Source organism: Oryx dammah, unplaced genomic scaffold (assembly GCF_014754425.2).
Source record: "Oryx dammah isolate SB20612 unplaced genomic scaffold, SCBI_Odam_1.1 HiC_scaffold_11, whole genome shotgun sequence".
Taxonomy (NCBI): Eukaryota; Metazoa; Chordata; class Mammalia; order Artiodactyla; family Bovidae; genus Oryx; species Oryx dammah.
This window is the reverse complement of record NW_024070195.1, coordinates 30,179,978-30,187,295: the sequence shown is the minus strand read 5'-3', so window position 1 is coordinate 30,187,295 and position 7,318 is coordinate 30,179,978.

The window sequence follows — 7,318 nt, the reverse complement described above, 5'->3', positions numbered from 1 at the left end:
CATTTTGTGCTCTTTTTTGTTTTATAGTTAGGGGTGTTCTCCATCCCATCGCACTAACATCAGCTGGGGAGTTAAAAAAAACCCATGCACCCCTAAATGTTAATAATTAGTGCAATCTAAGTGAAGGATATGTAGGTTTTCACTGTACTATTCTTTCAACTTTTCAGTACTAATGAAATTATTCAAAATAAAAAGTTTGGGGGAAAATATTAGTGTTTGAGCCTTACTGTCAGAAATTCTGATTCAGTGGTTCTGGGGTAGGATCCAGATGTTGGCAATTCAAATAAATAAATAAAGCTTCTCTGGGAATCCTAATGTGTAAAGTTGAAAATTACTGGCGTGGGCTGCTGTCTCTTTCAGCTTCTCTAGAAGAGAGTGAGTGTTTTGAAAACAATGACACAATTTGAAAAATAGCTAAAATAGGAAATAATGGCTTTGGCTTATCAACAGATATTCTCAGGTGCAGCAGTTCAGGACTCAATTTGCATTTTGGAGGAATACATTGGACACCTATTATTATTATTACATTATTAATCATTTTGCCTAGATAAACCCTCACCCCACGCACACTTTTCTAGAAACTGCCTACGTCTTCCGTGTTTACTGCACATGGAGCTGAAAGATGGGCCTGGCCATAGCTGATTGGATTAGGGGAAGGCAGCTGACCCAAGCTGGGTAGACCAGTCCTCACCCCAGGAATCTTCAGGAAGGAAAGATTAAGACGATTCACCACTCAAAGATCTTCATTACAGAAGTTTGAGAAGATACATTCCAGCAAGACCTAAGTGAACATAGAGAAAAGGCACAGAGAACAAGAAAGAATGTGACAGCTAAGGGACCACAGGAGGAGCAGTGTCTCTTTTCTGGAACTCAGAGCTGAGCAGGATGGACATATTGTTTCAGGTTTAGGAGTTAGGTGATGCTTGTTTCCATATCGGGTTTTTTTTTTTTTTTTAAACTCCTCACTATTTTAAAAAATAATTTTATTTATTTTTTTATTTAATTTTTGGCTGTGCTGAGTCTTCGTTGCTGCGGGGGCTACTCTCTGTTGCAGTGCTCAGGCTCCTCAGTGCGGTGGTTTCTCTTGTTGAGGAGCGCCGGCTCTAGGGCGAGAAGACGTCAGTAGCTGTAGCTCGTGGGCTCAGGAGTTGCAGCTCCCCCGGCTCTAGAGCACAGGCTCAATAGCTCTGGCGCACAAGCTGAGTTTCTCTGCAGCATGCGGAATCTTCCCAGGTCAGGGAGCAAGCTCGTGTCTCCTGCATTGGCAGGCGGATTCTTTACCACTGAACCACCAGGGAAGCTCCTCCATATTTTTTTTTTGTTTTAGTTTCTGAAGATCTATTTGGAAACATTCTCTTCTTTCTATTTATATTAGAATATACTCATGATTTCCATATGTATGAGTTGTGAACAGCTATTTTCATATATATACAATATAAATGAGAGAATACCAAATGTCAAATAAGATGGAGCTAAAGTTCACAAAGAAGATAACTCATGAGACTGTTGCACCCTATTGACTGAAGTTTCCATTGCTTATATACATTATAATTATAAAATTATATATGTATATATATATAAAACACTGCTACCTCATACTAATACATTATCAAAGCTCTTCATAAACATTTTTAATATTTGTGCAATATTCCCTTATATAGATTTATCAGAATTTACTATGCACTGTATTATTATTTGACAGTTACGTGTGCAGTCGCTCAGTCGTGTCTGACTCTTTGTGACCCCATGGATGTAGCCTGCTGGGCTCTTCTGTCCATGTGACTTTCCAGGAAAGAATACTGGAGTGGGTTGCTACTTCTTACTCCAGCGGATCTCCCCAACCCAGGGATGGGACCCGGGTCTCTCTCGTCCCCTGCATTGGCAGCCGGATTCTTTACCATTAGCTCTACCTACTATATATTATCCAAGTGTGATTGGCAAACTTACATAATCATGCTTTTTTCTGTACTTCAAGTTACTTCTATATGATGGAGTCCCAGAAGTGCTTCAATGCCACAATAGTTTGGGTTTACCTAGTTACCTAGGCTTCCTTTCCAAATTTTGTATATGTTTATGATCTCTTGAATTTATCTCAGCTGCCTCTGTCAGAGTAAATTCCCTCTTTGGTTTTGTGGTGACTCATGAGGCCGGTGGTTCTTGGGGTACACTTTTACCAAGTGCCTGCATAGATGCCATCAACCCATGTTGGTGCCTGTTTGCTGTTTACCTTTCAGGTGTGAGTCATTCATTACTCACCATGGCTTGAAATCTGTATGCATAAAGAGAAAAACATGCAATTCAAAAGGAGGTTAGTGAAGCTTGCCAAGGCTCAAAGGAACCAATGAAATTGATGGAAAGTTTAAAAAACTGGGCATCTGGAGAAAACAGAGGACTTACATAAACATATCAGAGGAGGTAGTTCTGCGGGTATGGTTGGGATCATAGAGCATCCTCGTGCCCAAGAATTTGGCCCATTGACCAAGGTTAGTGCCTTTACTTCATACTATTGGAGAGGTTTAGTTCAGTTCAGTCGCTCAGTTGTGTCTGACTCTTTGTGACCCCATGGACTGCAGCACTCCAGGCTTCCCTATCCATCACCAACTCCTGGAACTTGCTCAAACTCATGTCCATTGAGTTGGTGATGCCACCCAACCATCTCATCCTCTGTCGTCCCCTTTTCCTCCTGCCTTCAGTCTTTCCCAGGATCAGGATCTTTTCCAATGAGTCAATTTTTTGTAAAGTTGGAGAGGTTGCCTCTGGGAAATTCCTGTTAGAATGTACACTTACCTGGGATGATTAAATCACAAGCCATTAATATTCACTTTCGCATTATTGGTAGTCAGCCTATCTGACTGAAGGTAGTTCCTTCTTGGCAGTCAGAAGAATTCCAAATGGCTAAGATCCGAAAAAGGAGGTTATTGATGTGGCAAAGTTTGCTTCAGAGTAAGGAAGGAGCTTTGTCCAAGGACAGAGATTTTAGACTGGAGTCAAAATGAGATCCTGAACATCTGGGCACAGCATGGAGATGACTCAGGATGAACACTGAAGGAGTTCTGAAGGCAATTCTACTTAGTTTGTATATTTCTAAAAGATTATTTAAACCTAGATCTCTCTATCTATCATCTATCTCTGAAATCACTGTTTCTGTCTGTCTCTCTATATCGATGCGTATAATTTTTTTTTTACTGAGAGACAGAGATAGTGATCAGTTCTTTTACATTTCCAATGAGGACAGGAAGGAGGACAGGGACAGATTGCTATAGTTTAAAAAGCCCTTGATCAGGAGTCAAAAGAATCTGGTTCTTCCAATAACTTGGTGTATGACCTTGGAAAAGCCGCCTGCTATCTGGACAATTTCCTCTTTGATCAAAAAGGGAAAATGGTAACTTTTTTGTGTACCGCATAAAATTTTATGAGGTCAAGGTGAAAGTTATGTGTGAAATGTTCTGAAGGAATTAACTCCATACAAAGATCAGCTCTTTCTTATATCAGAAAAGACACCTGACATACTGAAAAAAATTGCAGATCTGGGTTTAAATCTCAGCTATGCCACTTAGTCGGAGAAGGCAATGGCAATCCACTCCAGTATTCTTGCCTGGAGAATCCCAGGGGCAGAGGAGCCTAGTGGGTTGCCATCTATGGGGTCGCACAGAGTTGGACACGACTGAAGCGACTTAGCAGCAGCAGCAGCAGCAGCATGCCACTTAGTAACTATGAGGTTAGCCAGAGTCAACTTTTAGCCCCTTAATTAAAAAAAAAAAATTGTGGCAATCACTCAGTTACTTAGAACTAACCAAAGGCATTACAAGAGTGAATGTAAATATAGTGTCAGACACATAGTAATAGACAGTGTCTATTTTACCAATCTCTTGTCTTTCATAGTGTCTGCATTTAGGTAGGAGGAGGGGATTGGTCATTGGCTAGGGGTGAGAGTACGATGTCTACAGGATAGACGCTATGGAATCTTCCACCCCTGAGATCATCTGAAATGTGTTCCCACAGTCTGTCTGGGAACTTACATAGTGTTTTGTGGAGCTCACTAGAAGCCTCAGCAATTCACCTCGAAACCTAATTATGCAAGTAGGAGCCGCAGACTGAGCTGACCAGGCTGGTGACTGAAATACTCCTGGGTGTCTGATCTAAATATGTCTGGAGTTTTCTTGACTCTTGTGTGTGTTTGCCATGATTGCTATTCCAATACTTTCTTTTCTTCCTAGTCAAGATTTAAGGGTTAAAGTTGTAGAGTTTTTCCCCCTCAAATCACTCTATAGAACTGCTCTGGTCTTAATCACTTGTGTGTGTGTTGCTGCTGCTGCTAAGTTGCTTTAGTCATGTCCACTAGGCTCCTCTGTCTCTGGGATTTTCCAGGCAAGAATACTGGAGTGGGTTGCCATTTCCTTCTCCAATGCATGAAAGTGAAAAGCGAAAGTGAAGTCTTTCAGTTGTGCCTGACTCTTAGCGACCCCATGGACTGCAGCCTACTAGGCTCCTCCGTCCATGGGATTTTCCAGGCAAGAGTACTGGAGTGGGGGTGCCATTGCCTTCTCCTGTATGTGTGAGTGTGTTTAAATTAAATAGATGTTTGTTTCTGATGGAGCCATACGCAAAACACATGCCAGGGTGTGTTTTGCAGCACATGTGTTTTCTTTCTGCCTGTTTAGTCTTTGTCACTCAACCTATGGCTTTGGGGATGGAGGAATTTGACATAAAGATAGGAAGAAATATTTCAGAATTGAATTGCTAGCAAATTTGGGAATTGCTTTGCGGAATCTGAAACTTGGGGACATTTCCTCTCATGTCTACTTGCCTTGCTTTGACTTCAAGAGTCCGGAGATCTTCAGGGAGCAAACCCCAGCCAAGTTGCCACCCAATGGGTGGTGCTTCAAGAGTGCCATTAGACTGCGACTTCCCGAGATCTTGAGGGGACCCGGAAAGTAGTCATTCTTGCTGTCATTGTTTAATTTCTATTTAGGACACCATTGTTTAATTTCTGTTAGGGCACTGCTTGGAGATGGGAAGCTCATCTTATGTTTGTTGAGAAAAGACGTAAATGAAATTGTAAGCATTTTTGTCATTTTTAGAAAGTGGCCAGCAGAGGATGAGAAAACATTCTATGCTGAAACGTTATCTCTGTAGATCTAGCTATTGTAATCATTCATGTTGCTGAGGTTTTTTTTTTGGATAAAGGAAAGGGGAGCCATTTCTTAATAAAAAGCATTCCAGCATGCTTTTGTATTTGGCATGTTTCACTGTGTGAAATTTCATAGCTGAGGTGATTGCTTCATGAAATTTTTTTTGGTGAGAATCTCAAGAAGTGACTTTTCTCATGTTGTACATTCTGGAGAGATAAACCTTTTCTGAAATAAATGTCTTTAATAATTTTTTTTTGGCTTGAGCTGCATGGAATAAACACTTGTTTAAATTAATTAATTAGTTTGGTGGAGCCAGACCTTAGTTGCAGCACTCAGGACCTTCAGCTGCGGCAGGTGGGATCTAGTTCCCCAACCAGGGATCAAAACTGGGCCCCCTGGACGGCAAGGAGATCCAACCAGTCCATTCTGAAGGAGATCAGCCCTGGGATTTCTTTGGAAGGAATGATGCTAAAGCTGAAACTCCAGTACTTTGGACACCTCATGCGAAGAGTTGACTCATTGGAAAAGACTCTGATGCTAGGAAGGATTGGGGCAGGAGGAGAAGGGGACAACAGAGGATGAGATGGCTGGATGGCATCACGGACTTGATGGACGTGAGTCTGAGTGAACTCCAGGAGTTGGTGATGGACAGGGAGGCCTGGCGTGCTGCGATTCATGGGGTCGCAAAGAGTCGGACACGCCTGAGCGACTGAACTGAACTGAACTGCATCGTGAGTGTGAGTCTTAGCCACTGGAGCACCAGGGAAATCCCTGGAATCGACATTTTTAAACATCTGTTTGAGAGGGAAGCATTCTCTCCAGCTATCCCTGACTTTCAGAAAGGTGTGGAGCAAACCTGGGAAGGCAGGTCTGGACCATCAGAAACCTTGACTCTTTGAATGAAAATAGGGAAGGAAGGAGGCTGGGTCGGGGGAGTGGGTAGTCAAAGATTGGATTCCTGTTACTGTTTTGCCACTATACTTTTACTTCTAAGTTTTCTGCTTGCATGGAACTAGAGGAAGAGCTCATGACTCTGGCTAACTGTCAACAAATCTGGAAGAAAGGATTTTCCTTAAGTCCAGATTAAAATATATCACTTTTAGTAACTCAGACAGGGAAAGACGGATATAGTATGATATCACTAATATGTGGAATCTAAAAAAAAAACTGATACAAATGAACTTGTTTACAAAACAATAGACTCACAGACTTGGAGAACAAATATAGGAGGAAGCAGGAGTTGGGGTGTGGGGGGGGAGGGATATTTAGGGAGTTTGGATTGACATGTACACACTGCTGAATTTAAAATGGATAACCAACAAGGACCTACTGGATAGCACAGGGAACTACTATGTAATAACTCAAATAGGAAAAGAATTTGAAAAAAGAATATATATATGTGTGTGTGTGTGTTTAACTGACTCATTTTGCTGCACATCTGAAACTAACACAATATTGTAAACCAACTACAGTTCAATTAAAAGAATTCTTTTTAATTAAAGGAGAATAAAATACTACAAGACCTTCGGAAAATTGTTAATGATAGTCTGAAACAGGCATTGCAAAATGTTTTAAATAATCATTAGATTTCAGTGAACTTCAGCTAGACAATTATTTCAATGCAGCAAACATGATTTTAAAATGTCATTTGCCTAGTCTTTAAAATAATGGCATTGTTTTCTATGGAATTATGCATGGTTGGGATAAAGACTATTTCTTTTTCATCAAAAAAATGATCAAATAGTCAGTATTAACCATTGCAAAAGCTCCTGGCCTTTGTTGATGACATCCAAGTCTTCTCCTTCCATCTAAAAGCAAAGAAACAGTCAACACCTCTCAAAGAATATCTTACTCAGGGATGAAAAATATTGAAGTTATTAGAATTTATTTCTATATAGCATGGACTCTGATGCAAATTATCAGTTCTTCCAGTCTCCCTTCTCTCCCTCCCACCTTTACTCTTTTTATGGAATTTTCTCTGTCCCCATCATGCGTCCAGCATGGTTCTAGATGCTAAGAAATCATTTTAGTTTTGACATCAGTTTTGGCAGAAATAACAATACCAGGGCATGTCTAAGATCAGTTTTGAAGAAGCTGCTACCTACCTATGAAAATATAGCTCCAGAGATAGGTGGAAATGAGGGACCATAGGTCAAGCCTGGTGCTTACTCTCCTTTAAAAGCTAT